Source organism: Triturus cristatus, chromosome 8 (genome assembly GCF_964204655.1).
Source record: "Triturus cristatus chromosome 8, aTriCri1.1, whole genome shotgun sequence".
NCBI lineage: Eukaryota > Metazoa > Chordata > Amphibia > Caudata > Salamandridae > Triturus > Triturus cristatus.
Window position 1 is genome coordinate 615,817,402 of NC_140591.1, and position 23,297 is coordinate 615,840,698.

Below are 23,297 nucleotides of genomic sequence, written 5' to 3' on the forward strand. Positions count from 1 at the left end.
TGCCTTACAGATGTCAGCTAGGGGAATAATCCCTAGGAAGGCCATAGTAGCCCCTATTTTGCAAGTGGAATGCACTCTAGGGGGTATTATTAAGGTTCTTTTCGCGTTCACATAACATGTCTGGATACATTTCATGATCCATCTTGCAATACTTGATTTAGATATGGGATTGCCTTTGTGTGGTGGCGAGAAAGCAACAAAAAGCTGGTTTGTTTTGCAATATGTTTTTGTTCTTTCCACATTAATATAGTAGAGCTCTTCTAGCATCTAGTGTTTGTAGAGCTCATTCTGCTACAGAATCAGGTTGAGGAAAGAAGACCGGTAACTCAACTGATTGATTGATATGAAAAGCAGAAACTACTTTAGGAAGAAGTTTTGGATTGGTTCGTAAAACCACCCTGTCTGTGTGAAGCTGAAAGAAAGGCTCTTGTTAAGTTAATGCCTGAAGTTCACCAACTCTCCTTAATGAAATGATTGCGATGAGAAAAGCAACCTTCCATGAGAGGAATTCTAATTGACACCTGTGCAGTAGTTCAAATGGTGGACCCATTAGTCTTGTAATGACGTTTAAGTTCCATACTGGTGCAGGTGTGAATATGTCCAGTATCTGGATGGATAACCAGTTCTTTCTGTTTTGGATCGGTGTTTGCAGGTGTAACATCTAAACAAGGCTCTTTGGATGTAACAGGCATTTTCCCTTAGGGCGCCGTACTTTTCAGCGTCGATAGTTTTGGCTCCGAAGATTTACTCTGCAGTAGCGTGGGAATGGCCACAATGACGTGCTTCGATTTCGATGCCGAAGGTTTCGGTTCGGCATAGGCATGGGGCCGACTCGATCCGGAGCCAGAAGACGTTAATTTGTGTTTCGGTGCCGAGCCGGAGGGCAGGGCGTCCGAAACTGTTTCTCGGTGCCGACCCCTGTAGGAAGCTGGCTCTGTATATACCAAAGTAAGGTATAGTGTGCACAGAGTCCAGTGGAACCCCAAAGGTAGGCAGAGGTAAAGTTAGATAGAACCTTCCTTTCTATTTGTGGTAGTGTGGTCGAGCAGTAAGGCAGTATCAGAGGACAGTGTTAAGCAGTCAGCAAATGAATTCACCCACTCAAAGACTGAACTTCAGAACAATTGTTTTTGTATAAAAATATTCTTTTAGGTATTTTATTTCTTAACCAATCAAGCCTGGCACAGGAAAGCGATAAAAACTTTACAGTAATAAATGCTGAATGTTATACAGTTGTATTGCAATTGTAAATGCACTATGGTTTGTCTTACAGTATTGTTTCAGAGAAATGCCATCACTTGTATAGACAGTACATAGACTTCAATGGGATTCTCAGTAAAATAGCAGGTAAGTTACCTTTGGATTACTTTTTTACTCAATACTGTATGCCTGGATGCAGCACTGGAACATTTCCTGTAAACAGGTGAGTAAAAGTGTTTTTGTTAAATCGTACAATTTTAAAGAATTACTTTAGGTTTCAAAACTCCACACTTCAAAAATTTTCAGGAAAAACAGTCAATGTTATCCTAAGGAGAAAAATCGTTTTTTAGGTAAGTATTTGGTAGTGGGAGTTAAGGTTCTGGGGGTAGACTCCGGGGTCCCCCGGGGTCCCCCAGTGTCAGTGATGCACTCTTGTTACACCCTAGATGGCACTAGGTCTGCCGGGTGCAGATTGCTGTGGCCCAATGTTATGCAATGGGGATAGGGGACCTTCGGATGGTGGCTGCTGGCAAGCAGGCCACTGGCCTGTGGGAGAAAAGCTCCTGGACTTTAGCTCGGGGCAAATGGGGAAACAAATTAGCACCAAAGGGGCACCCTTAGCAGCATTAGGGTGGCAGGGTGCAGGGTGCTGTTTCGAGGTTGGATGCCCTGTTTCCAATGGAGAACCTCCGGTTTGCAAAAGCACTGCAGGCAGGTAGACAAAGGACTTCTGGGTTCGACCAACACTTCGAGAGGTAAGTTGGGAAGTTAGGGGTTGGTTAGGCACCGTTGGTTTGGGCACACAAGGCCATGGGGAGTCGGGTGCAGGGGTGCCTTTGAGGTCGGATCTTCTAAATAGCTCCTGGTCGCGGTTAGGGGGGTATTCTGGATTTAGGCTGCAGGCGTCAGCTGGAGGCTTGAGGCAGGTCAGGGGTCGCCAGATCTCAGTTCAGGCTCGCTGGGGTGACCTACTCGTAGTGTTAGCCCACTCGAGCTTTGGCTGTGGACGGTGGGTGCAGAGTGGGGCGGTTTCCGGCTTCTGCCAGAGGTTGCAGTTAAACAAATCCAGTGTTCACGGGAGAAGCAGTCTTTGGAAGTGAAGGCAGGCAGGTCCTCCAGGGTATTTGAGGTTGCTGGCTGCAGGATACACCGAGATTTCGCAGGAGCAGGTTTGAAGGGAGACAGGCCGGTAGGGCTAGGCCCAAGTCAGTGGGCATCTTCCTCTTGTCAGCTGCTTGACAGCTGTTCGGTCCTTCTTTTCTTCTTGTTTCTTGCCTGGATCTGAGGAGGCAAGGTTCAGGGGTGCCCCAAAATACTAGATTTAGAGGCGTTACAGGTAGGTAAAAGGCAGGGACCAATGGGTCCCTTCCCTGGGGTGGGCACACCCCCTATTATGCCACCCTCCAGTGGGAGGGGGGCATGAGACTGGCCCTGGTTGGCTGAGTCCCCCATTTGAAGATGGCGTGGACTGAGAGTTGTGCTTCACCTCGCCTCCCCCACCTGAGGGGTCGAGTTGGCAGAGGAGGGCACACCTCTCTCACTCACTTGTATTTCCTGCCGGTTCTCCCGCCCAAAGTGGGAGTCAGGACCAGTGGGGACCAGTTGCTGAAAGCAGCAAATGGCCTGGGGAAGCTCACAAACGGGGCAAGATTTTGAAGCTTCCCTTCATGAACCTTGCCAATCCTGGGGGGGGGGGGGGGGGGAGGCTTGGCACCTCGTCCCAGGATGCCAGGATGTGCATTGTTTCAGGCCCCAGAGAGCAGCAGGCTCGCGATCCAGGGGTCCAGAAACATGTCTGGTGGTGGCAGCTGAAAGCAGCCACTCAGCCTGGACATCAGTCGTGGGTGAGTTTTCAGGGGGCATCTAAGATGCCTTCTGTGTGCATTTTAGATTAAATCCCACACTGGCATCAGTGTGGGTTTAATGTGCTAAGAAGCTTGATACCAAACTTCTCAGTTTTCAGTGTAGCCATTATGGTGCTGTGGAGTTCGTAATGACAAAATCCCAGCACCATATACTCTTAATGGCAGCACTGCACTTACAATGTCTAAGAATGGACGTAGACACTGTAGGGGTACAAGGCTCATGCACCTGTACCCTCACAACTGGTATTGTGCAGCCAGCTAGAGGGGTGACTGACCTATGCCAGGGCAGTGGGTTGTAGGCATGGCACACAGAGATGTGTGCCATGTCGACTCTTCACTTTGTTCTGCACCAAAACAGGCAGCCTGCAAAGGCATTGTGTGAGTGTAGTGGTACAGGACCTCTAAGGGTGGCACAATAAGTGCTGCAGTCATGAGAGGCCTTGTCTGGTCACAGTGCTCTGGGTACCTGTGGGACCATTTACCAGCGACTGGCCTGTGGCCAGAGATGCCAATTGATGTTTAGGCTTCAATGCCGTTTTAGGAAAATAACATAGGCCCTGGGTACCTGATTAGCAGAAGCCCAGGGCACACTCAGTCAAAGTTCATCAGCAATTCAGCAAAAAGGGGGGGCAACCATGTAGAAAGAGGGCACTTTCTCACAGCCCCTCCCCGAGAGCAGAGAAAGGACTGAAGCCTTTTTCTTTGACAAGTGTTGGGGCAGGAGGGTGTCTGTACTCGCGGTACGCTGCCCCGGTGTCACTTGCTCTTCTTCTTCCATGTCGGAGTCGGCTTCGGACACAGAGAGGTGTTCCAGTTCTTCTTCGGCTCCTTGTGCATCAAATTCTTCGTGGTCGGAATCTTGAGCGACGATGTCCAGTGCAGAGCCGCTGTATTGGTGCATTTCGTGACGTTGAGCCCGACGGTCACGGAGCATATTCTTGGATCGAAACGATCGGCACGCGTCGCAGTCTTGTTCGTTGGGTTACGGGGATAGACAGAGATTGCACTTCGTGCAAGTTGGTGTGCAGAAACTTAGCGTGACACCCGGGACAGAGTTTGAATGGAGTCCGCCCCATCGACTGCTAGCGAGCCCGACACGGGTAGGCTCAACGGCCCTCCACGAATCTTCTGATCAAAGACTTTGACTTGAAACAATATGCGAAGAATTGGGAAACGTGATCGAGAAACAATACAGTCTAGGGTAGTGGATTGCACGTCGAGGCGAACCCGATTAACGGTGCCGAACCGGAGCACCGCAATTCACATCCGAACCTGATAGCCAAAAAAAACAATCTAACAATGGAGTCGATGCCCATACGCACTATCACCGAATGGAGGAGTCCCCTCCCTTGTGACTGGAAAAGACTTCTTCGAAGAAATACAAATTGCAAACATCCGAACCCAACACTAGATGGCAGGCTATGCAAAGCATGTGATCTACAGCTCACATGCCTCTAACTCCCCATTCCGGAAAGTAGGGGAGGAGAATTTGGGGATAAAGTTCCCACTTGTGGATTTGCTGTCTCTGTCTGCCGAGAAGGTCTGCAATCTGATTGTTACTCCTGGAAAATGCTCTGCCAGGAGATAAGTCTTGTGGTGTATAGACCATTTCCAAATGTCTTGTGCTAGGTGTGACAGTTGAATAAAGTCCCCCCCCCCCCCCCCCCCACTGTTTTTGTACCTAATACATAGCTGTCATGTTGTCCGTGCGGACTAGGACAGCTTTGTCTATGAGGTAAATTTGAAAGGCACTGAGCGCTAGAAACATGATTTATATGGAGACTTTTGTGCTTTAGACTCCACAATCTTCGGATTGTGTGATCATGTAAGTGAGCACCCCAACCAGTGAGCGATGCGTCTGCAGTTAGCACTGTCAGTGGAACAGGGTCGATGAAGGTCTGCTCTTTGTATACATTTTGTGGGTTCCACCAGTGCAGAGAGCGATGAGTGCTGTCATCTACCAACACTATCGGTGAATTGACCCTGCGACTGGTTCCACTGACTAGCTAAGCATCCTTGAAGGGGACACATGTGAAGTCTTGCAGGGGAACGATCACGATGCAAGATTCCATCATTCCTAGCAGTTGCTTGAAGACTCTTGCTGGTAATGATTGGTTGGGCTGAACCTGAGTGACAAGAGACTGAATACTGAGAATTCTGGCTGCATTGGGAGAGGCTAGGGCTCTTCGAGTGTCTATGGTGGCTCCCAGATAAGTCTGTACGTTAAAAGGCTGCAGATGGGACTTCCAACGCATTCACTGTAAACCTAGTTGATGTGGTAGGTTGATTGTGGCTTGAGTGTGTTGGAGACACTTCTGGTAAGTGCTGGTATGGGAAGACATGGATGTGCTGTGTTCTCAGATGAGCTGCGACTACTGCCAGGCATTTGGTAAATACTCTGGGAGCAGTGGTGACTCCAAACGGTAGAACTTTGAATTGGTAATGTTGACCCACTATCACAAATCTGAGATATTTGCGATGAGAGGGGTGAATTGGAATGTGGAAATACGCATCCTTTAAGTCTAGAGTAGACATAACGTTGCCCTGCTGTATAAGTGGGAGCACTTGTTGAAGTGTCACCATGTGGAAATGTTCTGACAGTATGTAGTGTAGTGGTTCAGTTCTCTGAGGTCCAGAATAGGTCTTAAGGAGCCATCCTTTTTCTGCATTAGAAAATACAGGGAGTACATGCCTGACCCTTGATATTGTAACGGTACAGGCTCTATGGCTCCTTTTAACAAGAGAGACTGGGCTTTCTCTTTGAGCAGGCGTAAATGTTCTGGTGACATTTTGTGAGAACAAGGTGGACTGTTTGGAGGATTGGTGGTAAGCTCCAGGCAATAACCATGTTGGATAATTCCTAACACCCATTTGTCTGTAGTTATGGATTGCCAAATGGGGAGGAATTGTAGAAGACATCTCCCGACAGGTGTTAAATGATCAGGGGGAAGGATAGGTAAGTCACTGTTTGTTAGGGGAAGGGGAATTAAGTGGTGTGGAACCATGCCCCTACCTTTTCCATTGTTCCCTCTGTATCCTCCTCTAAAGAAACCTCTTGTGGGGCAAGATTGATTGTTGCCTTTGTACGAGGCAGCATTATTGTCGGAGGATGTGGTCGTGAACCCCACGGTAGAAGGAGCGACGAAAGGAGCCAAGATTTGAAGGAGATTGTAGGGCTCCCATTGATTTAGCTATCTCAGTGTCTTTTTTTATTTTCTCCAATGCCTGATCTACTTCGGGCCCGAAGAGATGCTTTTTATCAAATGGAGTATTTAAGATGGATTGTTGGACTTCAGGTTTAAAACCGGAAATCCTTAACCGGGCGTGCCTACTGAGTAACACACTAGTGTTAATTTCTCGAGCTGCGGTGTCAGCAGCATCTAAAGCGCATCTAATAGAGAAGTTGGAGAGGAGCTGTCCTTCTTGTACTAAATCCTGAGCTCATCTGGGAGATATTGGAACAATTGCTCCATTTCGTCTCAGTGCACTCTATCATACCTGGTTAATAGGGCCTGGGTAATTCACAAAATCTTCAGCACACGTCTGTAGAGTAATATTAAATACCAATGCAAGTATACACAAATTATAAACACAGTTTCAAAAAGCTTCTCTTTCTTTTATTCTTTTCTTTCTGATCAGCCAAAATGTGTTTCGTCGCACAAACTGGGAAATCGTCCGGTGACTTTCTCGAGGCTGAGTAATCAAAAATTAAATTAACAATGGCCATTATGACACCATACAAAAAACTGGTGTGCATAAGCTCAATTAAGATATAAACGTGACATAATGTGCAAGTGCAATGGCATGCACATGGTGGACCTATAGTCAATGATAGTGACTTTGTGAGCATCAATTTGTGAAGATAAAACAAACTCATTGTGCAAGAAGATTTCATATTAAAAAGCTCTAAATCAAGGTGATGGAGAAAAACCTAGTGATTAAAAAGCTCCCAAAGTCCCAAACTGTATAAGGGCATCTAGACCAAGCCACAAATACACAAGACCAAAACCATAAAGAGACACCTGAGCTGTGTATGTCAAACCCTTTTCTCATTACCGTCAGTACATAAATAAAGCCTAAAAAAGACCAAAAGGGGTGATCACTATCTCACCCATCTAGCCAACTACATGCATCACCATTGTGATACTTCGTCTAAAGGCGGTACCTTCAATTTCATTGGTAGCACCCTATGCGGAAGTAAACAAAAAAGTACAGTTATGAGCCTGTCACAATTGATCCTCTTGACCAAATATATTCCCAAAATGGCTGTATGTATCATGTCACCACCTACTTTCCATTTGGTGATAATTCCATCCCACACGCTTTAGACTGCTAGTGAGTCTAGTATCCTTGCTTCGAAGTGAGCAAATCCATAATTTTCAATAAAAGCACCCCTGTAATGAGAAGGAAAAAGCTCCAATGTGACCGCCTTCCCTGACGATAAGTGCTCACTTTGATACACTTTCCAAAATCATTATTAAATGAATGGCGCTCAAGCAAGACCCACAAGTAATAGATCACTTAATTACAAACAAATTCCCGCACTGTTTAAACTCTGGTCACAAGTCCATAAACGTATCGGTCCGAGCCGTAATACAGCCGCAACTAGATCAGTCTGTCTGGTCCTCGAGTACAAGAGCCATCAATGAGAGTTTCCCGCTCTTATATACCTGGAACTATGATTTAGAAAGAGGACTAACTCTGCCTTAACATGGCAGCCATCTTGTAGTGTGAAAATGTCAATCCCACATGCATAATAAGTCATTTCAGGATAACCACAGACCTGCTTAAACTAATCACGTCCTGCGTGCGGATAACAGAACCAGATTACCACAATCTGTGAGTCGCATAGCTACAACGAACTCCAAAGCGTCCAACAAATCGAAGATTAATTCTTTAGTAATATTTAACAGTTAAACTTTCAACATATGAGTGTGTGGATTAAAGCTAGGTAAAAAAATATATTGATTCATAACCAAATCTGGTCATCACAATCTAACAGACCCACAAATCATGTCTAATAGACTGATACATCATCAGACGGCGCAATTGACTAGAGTCTTCATGAAAATACACATTGCAAACTGTCCGAACAAATGTGTGTTGAATCAGTAGCTGCTATGAGAGCTTACTAATAAAAAGCGCTCATCATGAATGAAGCTTTCCTATGTAATCATCTTGAGAGTGCAGTTTTTCTATTTAGGATGGCTGCCTTTTCAAAATTTAAAACTGTAACAGCTGCCAAGAGTCCATGGATCAAGTCTCCAAAAGAGCTAAGCTATAAAAATGCAATAAGAGTCCTTTAACTTAGTTGCAATGTACAATATGCTCCACAAAATTCTTGTTGATTTCCTCTGATAAGAGCCTTGTACTCCAAAAGATACTGGGAATTGCTAGCCGAGATGTATCTAGGAAGCAATTGTATTGCAACTGGAGAACTGTGTTCTAAATGGCAGCTTTCTAACTAATAGCTACATCTTGACATTTGATAGTAAGAGGGCTAGTTCTGCTTTGTAAAGAAGTACTTATGTCTAAACAGCAGAGTAAAGCTTATAAACAACAAGACACTCAAGTTGTAAAGGCAAAACAGATAGCACATTATCCTGCGTGTTACCTTCAGTTCAAGAAACTACCGAGAACCAAAAAATTGAAACAGGTTTTCAATTAAGTCTAAGACACACAATTTGATGGACGGAACACAGAACAAAACATTCACCCCCAGTCAAGAGATCTGGGTTAAATCCATCATTATTTTGCTCACCATGCCACCCCAGTTTAGACCTGGCCATAAGCAAATCAGTCTTGACCCTGTGCCTCATGGGAACAGTCCAGCCCGAACTGCCAAGCCAGGTCCTCCCTGGACCGGAAGCAAGCATCCTAGAACCGGTTTCGGGGGTTCACCCCTCTTCAGCCAGGATAGCTTGAATCCAGTGGCACAGGGAGCCCGGGACCCATGTCTGGGCATACCCGGCACACGTAGAGCAAGAAAGCAAAAGACACACAATTGATGGACGGAATGCAGAACAAATCAAAACATTCCCCCCCAGTCAAGAGATCTGGGTTCGGGCTGGACTGTTCCCATTGGGCGCAAGGCCAAGACTGATTTGCATATGGCTTGGTCCAAACTGGAATGGCATGGTGAGCAAAAAAACGATGGATTTAGGCCCAGATCTCTAAACTGGGGTGAATGTATGACATTTGTTCTGCATTCTGTCCATCAATTGTTGTTTTTTCAATTAAGTCTGACATAGTCATGGTAAAGCTCAAGTAATGTCAGGTATAACCATCCGGGTACAATTGATTTTCAGAAGCTTTATTGTTATGCCTTTCTTATAGTTACCGTGCAATGAGATTGGCTAAGTGAATTGGAGTGCTTTACAAAAGTATTAAAAGAAATAACTTTTTCAATTTGGAAAAATGAATGGTAATCAAGGTTTCTTTCTCTAAGAAACCAAAGTGTAACTTTATGCGCCCAGCAGAGTAACTTCCATATCAGCAGCACCCCTTTTAAGGAATAGTCTATATTTTAACTAGCTTCAAGTCACTTCTTAGAATTAGGCCTTCGCCAGGCTTTCTTGAACACAAGTATTTACTGCATTTGTCAATGATTTCTTTGAAACAAGTCTCCCTTTCATGTTTAATTCAGGAAACAAAATCGAGCCAAAATTCCAGTGAAAGCAAGAGTGTTTTGACAACCCCTACGACAATTCAATATTTATTAAAGATTTGGAACTCCTAGGAGATCCACACAAAAGTACATACATATTATTACAAATAATGAACCATTACAGAGCTCATGCCACAAACCATCATAGAATTATCGGGGACCTGCATTGGCAAGGCTAGAATTCCTTTAGGTAAGAGCAGTCAATCTTGTCAGTTATCCCAGGACATAAAATACGTAAGGTTTTGAACATTAAAATCGTATACATAATAAAATCCAAAGTGGAGTTTCAACTAGATCAATTTAGAATTAGCAGCAAGAAGAAAGAAATAACAGAGCATCTCCTAAAATGTGCAAAGGGCAATGAGTATCAGCCATTCATATGCAGAACAAAGTCCAAAGTTCAGCTTCAACCAAAATATTCAATTTGCAATTAGCAGTGAAACAAAGATTGGCTAATCCTATCCTAACCTGTGCAAATAGCAATTCATTAGCAGTCAGTTCATGTGCAAAATACAACCAAAATCCCACTTCAGTTAAGTTTTGAAGTTAACAACAAGAAAATAGTGGGAAACAAACGCAACATATCCCTATTGTGAAAAATAGCGGTAAATAGCAACCAATCAGTGTGCAAAATATAAATTGATAAATGACAAAATACTAATACCTTCGCAAGAGGATGACAAACAAGGGAGTTAATTTAAAATATATACATAAACTCCTTAAAATAATTTAAAAGTTTTACACACACTGCTTCGTTTCTTGGGCAAAAGAGATAGTCTCGGGCTGATGCTAAATTTTTATCACAATTTTGTAAAAACATCGGCCGAAGCCATCGATAGCGACTCGATGCCAATACTGGAAAAACAAAAAAAACATGGTCCAGGGTCTGAATGCTCAGCTTACACAAGTTACAAGTTTTTCAATTATTCAAATAAATTCTGGGTCCAGTTTGCTGTTAAATCATTTAGAGGCAAGATTCATGCAACATAAAATGAGCAAACGTCGAATTCCGTGTTCTAAATTCAAAAATAATTATTTTTGTGCAATTCTCGGTGAGTTTGTCCTGGTTATTAATTTTAATATTTTTTTAGAATTGAAAACTTTAGTATCTCCATTAAAACTAATTTTGCATCTTAAGGTTTTTAGGAGAGATTTAAATCCTAATGGTGGGAGTGTGAACACCGATTCTTCTTGTATACCAAAAGTCTTTAGTGCCAATAAGAAATCACGGTAAAAGAAGTGATTATCTACCTTAACATCAAAGATTTCATGACACATTCAACCTTTTAGTGAATCTGGCTCGCTATTTTTTAACTGATATCCCCGGCGTATAACCCTGGATAGACCTTGGATATAGGAGCTTATCAAGCCGAATTCTAATCAAATTGCTGCCGTTGGGACGAACGTATTGAAATTACATATTTTACGTACTATCTGACCTTCAGTCCTATCCAAAAAAACTCCAGTCCTTAACAGGGATTGATTTGATCGCATAGAGCAGGGTTGGAGGAATTTTTGCCTTAAACACCATCAGTAGATGTAAAAAGTGTCTTCTGCCCATAGCACTGTAAAACAATATGCAAACCATTGGCGTGAGATGTAGCTTTACAAGTGCTGTGATCAATATGAGGTTTGTTCTTTGAACTGCCTGTTAAAAGTTTCCCTAAATAAAGGTAGGAGTCTACAACCTCCAGCTTTTCAGGACCAATTTGCCACTTAAAGTTACATGATTTTCTACTTTCAATACTTTTCATAATTAAAATTTTACTTTTAGAGACATTTATTTTCAAAAAGTGGCCCACTGTATATTTTTGTAGTGATACCAGCTTTCTATTCAACCCAATAGGGGTTAGGTCCATTACTAATATATCATCTGCATATACAAGACATGCAAAAGGCCGGGCACTTATCTTTGGTGCATCGCCATCAAGTTGAGCAAAGCAATCGGGTAAATCTGCTATTTAAAGAGAAAACAGCAGCGGTGCTAGCAAGCAGCCTTGTTTCAAACCATTTTCTGTAGGGATTACATTGATTTCCGTCCATTAATATCTGGCACCAAGTTTGAGAATGTCGGAGGAGGAGCCTAGCGCGCAACCAAGATGGCCGCGTAGGTGCGAGGCTCCCGAGGACCTCCGCAACCTCCTACGATTATCCTGAAATTATCCTGCCCTGGATGAGGGGACTATGTTGGTGAACCTGAGCTGAGGTGGCACCCGTTTCCCGCTTCCGAATCGGACCTCGGACACCGGAGTGAGCACCGATTGAGGTTTGCGGCCTTCCCCTCACCGGACCCCGGATTTGCGCTGTGGGGTGGTCCAGTGACAAAGTGAACAACAGCGGCAGGCAGGGCCTGGCGACTCGCGTACCCCGCACTTTCACTTTCGCATTCACACCCCCTTGTCGTCTCTGCGAGGTTGGGTCGCGGAGCCCTTGGTGTTGGTGTGGCCTTGCTGGGAGACCCTGCCTGCCTGCAGGCTGTGATCCACCCCGCTGCTCTGAGGGGGCCCCCCCCCGGAGCTCGTGGCCCTGCTTTCCTGCCCTACACGACGTGGCTGGTGCGACTGGGAGACTGGTGGCCATGGCCACGAAACAAGATGGAGACCGGGCAAAGACCAAATCGACCCGGCGTGGCGCCGTCCATCAGGCCAACAGTATGGACCGCTATACCCTCCAGAAGGGATCTCCCGATGGACCGCGCAAGTCCCCTGAGAGCCCTCCTGATGCCCCAGACCTGCCCGCAGATCTGACTCTGCGTGATGTCATGGGCGCCATTGCCGAGATGAAGGCCTCGGTGGGCCAGCGGTTTGATACACTGGCGCAGAAGATCGACTCGGTCCTCGTGGATGTTGGCCTGGTGAGGGCCGATCTTTCCAAAACCAACGACCGAGTAGATTCTTTGGCCCACACCGCATCGGGCCTAACGACAGATGTGGCGGCCTTGCAAACAGAGGTGCGCCGGCTTAGTCAGGCGAGTGCGCTTATGGATCGACGCCTGGAGGACTCCGAGAGTCGGGCACGGAGGAACAACATCCGCATTATCGGGGTGCCCGAGGGACGCGAGGAGGCGGCGGCGGATCTCTTTGTGGAGGACCTGATTGCTACCCATCTCCAGCCACGGGGGCTGAGCAAACTCTTCGCTGTGGAGAGGGCCCACAGGGTTCCCGGGGGAAGGCCGAAGGTCGGAGCCCCTCCGAGACCTCTCATCGCCCGGATTTTCAATTTTCGGGACAGAGACGCTATCCTGCAAACCTCCAGACTGCATGGACCGGTCAAGCTTGACAATATGGAGGTTAATTTTTATCCTGATTTCACCCCAGCGGTCCAGAAGCAGAGACTGAGCTTCCTAGGCGTCAAACGCCGTCTTCGGGACCTAAACCTCAAATACGCCATGCTCTTCCCAGCCAAGCTGCGAGTGGAGGTGGATGGTCGCACGCACTTCTTTGATCGTCCCGAAGCGGCCGGGGACTGGCTGGATACTCTGCCCGGGGATCGTGATCGGGGGGCGGGGGGGGGGGGGGGGGGGGGGCGGCGGGGGGAGACGGCACGCTGGATCGGGACTGAGGGTCTAATATTGGGCCTCACTCTGGACGAAAATGATGCCACTTTCGATTCTGCGTCAATTTTTGTAAGTTCCCCTCCTATGGAGGTTGTGTTGGGTCTATTGGGGGTTCTCCCTCCTCCTCTAGGGGGTCTAGTTAGTCTAACTATATATGGGGCGACCGGCACACTGCACGTTGGGGGGGCTGTTCGGGCTCATGCAGGGGTGCAGGGAGGGGGGAGTTCTGTTGGGGTGGGTGGGTAGGGATGGGGTGTTGTTCGTTTTTATCACAAGGCAAACGTATTTTTGTGTTAGTTCTAAAGTGCTCTCCGGGGGACGAATGATGGCTTCTGTATATGATGGGGGGTAGGGAATTAACTTTGTTGTCTTGGAATGTGAATGGACTGGGGGACAGGATCAAACGAGGTGTGGTCCTGCAGTTTTTGAAGCGAATCTCGCCCGATGTAGTCTTTCTGCAGGAGACACACCTCATTGGCAACTCCTTCTGCGCCATGAATCGGCGTGGCTATCGCCTAGTGGCTCACTCGGGCTTCACGTCTGGCTCAAGGGGTGTGGGCATCATGGTGAAGAACTCGCTCCCGTTGGAGATTGATGAGGTGCTCCACGATGACAGGGGACGTTACACGGTCTTGGTGGGAAGACTGGAGGGCAAAGTGGTTGTCTTTGTGTCAGTATACATCCCACCGGGGCTGCAGTCGACCACCTTTGCGGACCTTGGGCGCCTTCTCCTTGGCCTTCCGGGGGGGCTTTTAGTTGTGGGGGGGGATTTTAATGCGGTGGTATCTGGGACTGTGGATCGTCACCCCCCTAGGGACCTCCCCCGGGCACAGGCGTGGCTCCCCGGCCTCTTGGATACATTTGGATTAGTGGACTGCTGGCGTTTAAAACACCCCACGCAGCTGCAGTACACCTTCCACTCGGGAGCCCATGGTAGTCTCTCACGACTAGACTATGTCCTTGTCCCGGCGGCCTATGTTGGGAGGGTGGGAGAGGTGCGCCATTTGCCACGGGGTATTTCGGACCACTCCCCGCTCCTACTGCACTTTGATGTCTTTCCGAGGGGTGAGGGTAGGGTGGTCCCAATCAATCCTTGGTACCTGCGCGACCCCACCATTCGCGCTGCATTGATTAAATCCCTTCAGCGATATTTTGATGAGAATGTGGGGTCCGTGCCTTCGGCTGTACCGCTATGGGAGGCCTTCAAGACAGTACTCCGAGGGGAGGCCCTATCCCTTATTTCCCACGCCCGGAGGCGCGAGCGGGAGGAGGGGACCCGGATGGAGGCTGAAATAGCCGAGTTGGAGGGTAATTTAAAAGGTGGGGTGACGGATGCCGCATTACATGTCCTCCAACTCAAGCAAGCGGCCTATAGGGCCCTCGTCACGGAGGCGGCCAGGGGCCTCAGTAGAGAGCAACAGGGGCGACTGTATGATGTGGGTGATAAGGCTGGTAAACTTATAGCGTGGTTGGACAAAAAAGAGAGCGCGAATCGTGTGGTCCCGCTGATTGAGAAAACGGATGGTGTGTGTGTAACTGAGCCAGAAGAAATAGTCTCCTGTTTCGCGGATTATTTCCGTGGGGTGTATTCCCCGGTGTCTCCCTGCTCGGAAGAGGATTCCCGTGCCCTGCTCAGTGATATCGCGCTGCCGTCCCTTTCCGGGGATGACAGGGTGTCGTTGGACGCCGCTCCCACCTCCGACGAGATCGCCCTCGCCATACGCTCGGTCGATTCCGGCAAGGCCATGGGTCCGAATGGTCTCCCTATCGAGTTGTACAAGTTGCGACCGGATACGCTGGCACCCCACCTCCGGGCTATGTTCCTGGTGGCACACTCGGTGGGCTCCCTCCCGCTGGACCAGCGTCTGGCTACAATCGTGGTCATCCACAAGGAGGGGAGACCTCGGGACCGGGTTACATCCTATCGGCCCATTTCGCTACTGAATGCGGAGCCCAAGATTCTCGCCAAGGTACTGGCCAATCGGCTGGTCGGCGTGGTGGGCGATTTGGTTCATCAGGACCAGTCTGGCTTTATTCCCCATCGCAACACAGCCCTTAATCTGCGGCGTTTGCACGGTGTGCTCGCACGTGCCCCGTTCATACGGGAGCCGGCCATTTTGGCGTCCTTAGACGCCACCATGGCGTTTGACACGCTTGAATGGCCATATATCTGGGCGATGCTTGCGAAGTTTCGATTTGGCCCAGGGTTCATCAGTTGGGTCAAATTGCTGTATTCGGGCCCATTGGCGCAGGTGGTGGTGAACGGAAGAGTATCGGCTCCGTTCGAGCTGGGCCGGGGCACACGTTAGGGCTGCCCCTTATCGCCGCTCCTCTTTGCACTTGCCTTGGAGCCCCTGGCGGAGTGGCTGCGGTGGGAGCCTTCCATCCGTGGTCTCCGCTGGACCCCTGAGTATGAGGACCGCGTATCCCTATACGCTGATGACATCCTCTTGTACCTAGCTTCCCCACGTAAATCACTCATAGTTCTGGTTGATGTTTTGCATTCATTCGGTCGTAACTCCGGTCTGGTCATCAACTGGGCTAAATCGTGTGTGTATGTTCTCTCCGGGGAGGCTCCTATCCTCCCGCGGGGCTGTCCGATTCAGGTCGCCCCGCAGGGATTTAGGTACCTGGGTGTCTTCATTACTCTGGACCCGGAGGCTCGGTATGATCGGAACTTGCTTCCCCCCCTCCAGCGTCTGAAAGAGGATGTCGCGCGCTGGCGGCGTTTGCCGCTTTCGCCGCTCGGCCGGGCGGCATTGTTTAAAATGATGTCGCTGCCGCGTTTCCTGTACGCGTTGCAGAACACTATGGACCTCGTCCCAGCGCGCTACTTCCGCGAAGTGGAGAGTTTGCAGCGTCTCCTGTTCTGGGACGGGAGGCCACGTATTGCCCTGGCTAAGCTTACGCTCCCATGGTATGACGGGGGGATTGCCCTCCCGGATATCAAACGGTACTATTGGGCCTCCCAGCTAGCTGCGATTAATCAGGGCCTATATGGGCCCGCCTTAAACCCGGCGTTTGAAATGGATAGGATGCTACTTCCAGGTGGTGACTATAATCGAGCGCTCTACTCTAGCGCGCCCGACGCTCGCCTAACGGGCCCCACGCGTGTCATGTTGCGAGTGTGGCACGCGGCCAATGCAGCTATGGGGTGGAAGGACCGTTTGACCCGGGCGTCACCACTATACGCGTCCGAGCGGTTGGGCTCCTTGTGGACCTCGAAGGGCTTTGAGAAGTGGGACTTAATAGGCATTAGCAAAGTGGGGGATCTCTGGACGAGGGGAGGCTTTAAAACGTTCGAGATGCTGCAGACGGAATTTCAGTTGCAGGGCAGCGAGTACTTTCGGTATTTGCAGGTCCGGCATGCGCTGGGCTCAGTCTTTCCGGACGTTGCCTCCATCCCGGAGTGTTCCCCCCTGGAGGATAGAGTGCTGGATGGACACGTCCCTGACAGCACGATCTCACTGATCTACAAAAAACTGATCAACGACCGCTCGGACTTGTTGACGGCCCTTCGTGAGGCTTGGGTAGCCGATGGGCTGGAGCTGGACGACGAGGACTGGATCGCCGCGGTGGCCTCCCCGAAAGAGGTGGCCATACCGGCTCGCCTTAGTTTCGTCCAGCTCAAGATACTCCACAGGGTCTACATGACGGGGCCAAAACTCCTGCGTATGGGCTATGCTGAGGACGGTTTGTGTAAGCGTGGGTGTGGTGCGCTGGGGACTTTTCTGCATATCTTGTGGGAGTGCACGGAGGTGGAGGGGTTCTGGCGTGGTGTGCATGAGGTGCTGCGAGTGGTCACGCATGTGGCGCTGTTGCCCGAGGCGAGGAGATGCCTGTTGAATGTGTGGGAGCCTACCGATTACTCGGTGCCGCAGACGTGGTGGGTGACTCTGGGGTATATGGTTGCCAAGCGTGATATTGCCCAGCTGTGGGGATCCCAGAGGCCCCCGACTGTCTCGGCCTGGAAGGAACATATGGATTGGTGCATGTTTCGGGAAAAGGTGGTGTATGTGGCGAGAGGTAAGCCTGCGACATGGGTGAAAGTGTGGGGCCCCTGGAACGCCTACCGCGGGGGAATCTGTGCTCCACCGTTATTGCCTGATCCGTCGCCGGCCCCGTCCCCTTAGCCAACTCATCCCCCCGGTACCTGGGCATTAGGTGTACCCAGCCCTAGTTCTGATCTCTCCCCCCTCTTGAGATTCCTATGGATGGCTAGGATCCCCCCTCTAGGGGAGCACGTGTTGCTATTTCCGATTGAGGATTGCCTTGTGGGTTTGTTTGTATTTGTTGTTCTTTAAGTTTAAAATGGAACCGTATAGTGGGGTCTGGATAGTGTGGCTCGCAACGATGTTACCTCCTGTGCATGCTCAGCCGCAGCACCATGTGTTTTATAAATGTATATCGTATGCTCCTTTTATTGCTAGCGGCCGGCCGGAAGGTTGTAGGCCCATATTTGTATATTTTTGAGTCTTGTAATAAACGGTTTCGAAAAAAAAAATAAAAAAAAAAAAAAAGTTTGAGAATGTCGTGCAATAATTAATGATAGCAGGGGGGATGGCAAAACCATTTTTTGCAATTTTCTCCACAATAGTGGTCGATCTACCTTATCGAAGGCAGTTGAAAAATCTATGAAAGTCATGTATACATTTGAGTTACGTGTAATTGTGTACTTCTCCTCAATTAATTTCAACATAAAGATATTGTCTAGAGTGGAATGATTTTTCCTAAAGCCTGCTTGTTATATGGGGAGGACTTTTTTTTTCATCACCCATTCCGTAAGGTGATCGAGAATACTACGTGCAAATATTTTCCCCGCCGCATCCAGTAAGGCTATTTGCTGATAATTGCCTGGGTGTGTTCTAGGGCCTTTTTTGTACAGAGGTATTAAAATACTTCCCGACCAAGATGGTGGTGTCTTCCCCTGGGAGTAGCAAAGATTAAATAGTGGAGCTAGATAGGTAGCCCACAAAAGTGGCTCCTTTTTAATTACCGTCATGGGAATTTCATCAGGGCCCATTGCGCCTGAGGATCTCATTTTTTTTGATCGCTCCGGCCACTTCATCGATTGAATGTACGTAATTGGATAAACAAGTTTTAGACTGATCAGGTGCCACAATATTTAATCTGAAGGAATTGAAATTCGCAGAATAAAGTTCTAACAAATGCAGTTTCCATTCCTCTTTTTTTATGGGTTTAGGGACAGATTTCACTCTAGTGTCACAGCAGTCGGCGATTATTTTCAATACCTTTCGGAATCATTTTTAAGGGTTGCCTCTTAACTGTATCCATGCTCCATCTTCCTTTAAGAGCGCTTTTTTCCTGTTTTTTCCTCTTTAGTAAGTTTATTAAATTACTTCGTTCGCACAAAAAAATTCTGAAACTAAGCCCTCATTAATTTATTTATTTCCCTGTTTATAGTAAGCAGTGGGTTAAAATATGATCTCCGCTTAACAGGAGCATGTGTTGATTTGCAAGATTTAGCCAGAAGACCTATATTATAGGGAAAGGCTTCAAGTAAATCTGTTTGAATGCAGTCACGCTCCACTGCATTTATGATCAACAAGAAGTCCAAGTGAACCTGGCCGTCCTTATGATCTAACAATCGCCTGAATTAGGTTAGAGGTATGAAAAATGTCTTTATATGATCAATTGAGGGTTGTACTTAACAAAATAGCAATACCTCCTTTAGCGTGACCTCTATTCACAGGGAGCTCAGGCCGGCTCAGCACAATATAATCTTCGGTGGACCAGTTCTTTGTGATACAAGTCTCTTGTAGACAAATTCTATCGGCATTCTGCTCTTTCAAGAATAAGAGTTTGTTATTATTAGTGCTTAAGCTGGCTGCGTTCCAAGATATCCTTGCTAGGATCTATTTGAATTAAGAACGCCTGCAACCCAACTCCATTTCTTATCTTCCTCCTCTACGGGAAGCACGTGCTGAATATTTTTCTCAGTATGGAGCGAAACCCTCCTACCTTGTTTACCGAGGAAAACCAGCAAAGTACTCTTTCTCCGAAAAAGGTATACCTCTTGCCTGGTATACTAGATCAATGTTCGGCAGCTTATTTTGGGCCACTTTTTGTAATGATAGCTCCACTTCTGGAACTAGAACATCAATACCACAACAACTTATTTTATTGCTGTGTGCCATTATCAGGAGGGAGATAGTTTTGGAGGCAAATGTTACTCTTGCACCCCTAAGATTGTTATAGTTTTGAACCTCAACCAGAACAATGTCATTACTTCCAATCATCTGTAGGCCCGAAATTTCAGCAAAGCAACCCAACAAAAAGGTCCTATTCATATATAGTTCAAGATCAAAAATAAAGGAGAGATCCAGACTATAAGGGGCAGGCTGGGAGTTATTACCTAAGCTAGCTACCTCAGAAATATTATTATTGGAACTATAGATGACATTATTACCTAGAGAGGAAGCAAATAAAGAAGCATTAGGGTTCAAAATACTCTGCACAATAGGAGGAGCACTTGTATCTAATATCACTGTATCTTTGGTAGATTTAATAGGTACACTGGAGTTCAAAGAGGAGGAACAAGGACCCGATAGATTGTACTCTGTTAGTCCATCTTCGTTCTCCAGAACATTTAAATCCAGCTTCGGTGATATATTATGGACAAGGTTAGAGTCAAAACGTAACTGTTATGACCTTATTTTATTTATCCTTTGGCGTTTTCCTTCATCTTTTTCTTACAGGCGTTGTTACTTTTGATCTTGATATCGTTTTCGTTAATAGGAGAGCATTCTTCTTTAAAACTATCCTCTAAAGGCTGCTTTGAAGAATTTACACCAGTTTTTAGGAAGATAGGGAAAACCTTTTGAATTGTATTTGAGTTTGTATTTTCCGACTTAGTTTGCGGGCGGAGCAGAGATACAGCCACTGTAGCTAAGGACTCAGAGTCAAAGAGCTACTGTAAAGTAGAGGAATGTAACTTATCAAGTATATCTTCGTTTTCTTTCATTTTGGTTTTATTATGTCTATTAAAGAGAGGCTTACCAGCCTGGATGCCAAAATCCCGCCTTTTAACATGTGGAAGAGAGTCTGTTTGAGTAGAGTATAGCTAGTTGAAGTCTTCCTTCGAAAGAAGGGGAGTGGTAGATCCCTTCCCTGGATTAGACTTACTAGGGGGAAGTTCGCAAGCCTTTCCTAACAATAGTATTTGTTCAGAAGCTAAATACTTTGTCAGGGCCAAAACAGAGTCCAAAATAGAGTCGGAGTTGCTTACTGATTTCTCCATTAGGGCTAGAATGGAAGCCAGCACTCTTTCTAAGCAAAGTAACAATTCTCACATCAACATTTTTGACTCTGGATTATTGATTAAAGGAAAAAGGTTCGGGGATAGTTCAGGAGTTAATGAACCCTGAGAATCTAATAAGCTTGTTCCACTGGGTGTACTACTGAACAGTTGCAGTTTCACGGGATGATCCTTAGAGCAAAGTGAAGTGGTAGGAAAACGAATCCTGGACGATTCAAGATTGTGAGCGTGAGACAACTTATGTGACTGATCTAAATTAATGTCCGGTAAAGTAAAGGCTTCCATTATGTGTTTTCCAGCTTTTAGGACGGGTTGAGAACCTCCTTCGGGTTCGAAGACTCCATTTACAAGGGAGTGAATGGTTAGATTTGCCAGCAAGGAGTCAGCCATCCTAGATTCTGAGTGTTGATGATCTGTGGGCCATGATACCCTGATTTTAGAGCGTAGTATAAAAGGTACTGGTTTTCAGGAATTACTTTAGCCTCTACATGATCTACAAGTTCTTTTGGAAAGACTCCGGCATCCCTACTGATTTTAAACTGGTTTCTTTTTTTAAAAGAAGGAAGGGATGGTATTAAAACTCTTCAAAAAGTTTATTTGCAGTGAGTTATTCCTTAGAGGATTAGCTCTATTTTGTTTGCAAGCTCTTGTGTACACCAATCTGCCAGAGCATAAGTGTTTCGCGGTCATATCTTTGTTCTTATATTATATTACAAGTTCCTTAGCCGGGTCGGCCAGCACCGCCAGAGAGGTATGGCTCCAATGTACTAATGCAATGATGCGCCGCTTATGTTACACTGAGCACCGAGCAGTCTCTGACGTACAGTACACAATTTCACAATCTCACGACCGAGAGATTGTATTACTGGCTGCCGGTACAGGGCTCTGGGGTTCAGAGAGGCGCAGAAAAAGGAGCCATGCTGGTCTCCAGTAGTCAGCACTCTTATCTACAAAGATCTTCAAAGCTCAGAGGTCACTACATTTGCACACAACAGGTACCCTCTAGCTCCTGCAGACCTCCAGTAGATCCCTTTACAACCCCTCAAAGATATTCAGGTCCTATATCAAATCAGCTTGACTTCTCATAAGCTACTCAGATTTTGGGTTTCAATCAGAGAGCATGGGTAGCTCTAACTAGGCAGTGCCATTACCAGGCATACATAAAGCAATTTATATAAGCTCCAAATTGATTTTAAAAGCTTCTGCAAAGAGCGTGGGTTAGAGCTTAACAGCTCCAAAACCAAATGTATGATATTTAACCCGCAAAGACCATAAACTACAAATGTAGGGTATGTTGGCAATGGTCCCATAGAATAGGCCTCCGACTTTGACTACCTGGAGTTATGATTAATATGCAACTTGCACTGGCCCATGCAGGTACAAAAATCACATGATTCCTTATTGCATTATACAACAAGACCACTAAAGAGGTTTTGGATAACTAACTCCAAGAGAGCTGCCCCGGCAAAATAAATCTATAATGGAAAGGCATTGGGAGCAGTTTTAGATGGATCTGAGATTTAGGGACACAGGAATTGCAGCACGTTCACACGGGCAGAAAATAGATTTATCAGATCCCTTTTTGTCCTTCCAACAAGCACACCCCTGATTCCTTTGCAGGTAGTCACGGCACTAAAAGAACTGCCTCGAAAGCGGAATATAGGCCTTTGTTATACTGGCACAGACTATGGACCTCAACTGCTCTAGGAGCGTATCATTATACTCAGTGATATTTTAGCCCTATCTAGTGTCCACAAAGTACCATGGCTTATGCATGTCAAAACTGTATTGACAAATTGGGCCAGGAGAGGCTCTGGCTGCGTCCGGAGTAATCTAACTCCCTCTCAAAAAAGGACATCAAATTATTATACTGGAAGCATGTGTCTCTTGAAATAATTTGTGAAAGCAACAGCACTTTAGCAAGAGAGGTTATCAATTTTATACCGCTCCCTCTCTAGGAGAGAGTACAACTGTTAAAGGACGCCCTCTCTGGCTCGAAATTGTATTTACAAATAAGGTTCTTGACTCTCCCACTATTGTTGTTTTTTAACAAGTATTCAAATGCACAATCTGTGGGTGATCCAGCTTGCAGTGGGTCGTACGAGTCCTTGCCTCATATTGTAGTATTCTGTCCAGCATATGTTTACCAGAGAATAAAATGGAACTGCCCCTGTGTAGGGAGTTGGGTACTAGGAGGCATCTGGTGGGTTTTCGAATGCTCAAGACTGATAGCTCTAGGTTGGTGGTATTTTCTGTTGCATGATAGGTCAATGCGCCTGGATTTGGCATTCTAAATGTATCCAAGCTAGTGAATAGGAAACTTCACAAATGTTGTATATCTATGTGGCAGTACTTGGATAATATGCCAATTTAGCCGGTCTGACTTGTTTGCCCAAGTCTTTGTAAAAAAAAAAAAAAAAAAAAAAAAAATCTCGTCACGTGAACTTGATTCTGCCTGACTGCATTTTAATTAATGTTTTTATAAAGACTTTAGTGTATGCTGTATTTGATATTGGAAGCCTGTAGAAAGTTGGTTCTTTATATAGTAAACCCAAACGAGGTACACTGTGCAAAGAGTCCAGGCACACCTTACTGGTTTACAGAGGAAAAAGGCTAAAACTAAATGCTCTCTTTTGTGGTAGTGTAGGCGAGCAGTTTAGGCTCATCAGAGTATTTGTTGTACTCACAGAGGCAATAAATGACACACACACTGAAGAATAAACCCAAAAT

The 23,297-nt window shown here is 46.5% G+C and overlaps 1 protein-coding gene across 4 annotated transcripts in view; it reads right to left on the reverse strand.

Annotated features, from left to right (window-relative positions):
• Window positions 1–23,297, reverse strand: part of RBM26 (RNA binding motif protein 26) — a 999,243-nt gene that overhangs the window by 251,942 nt on the left and 724,004 nt on the right. The window lies entirely within an intron of this gene.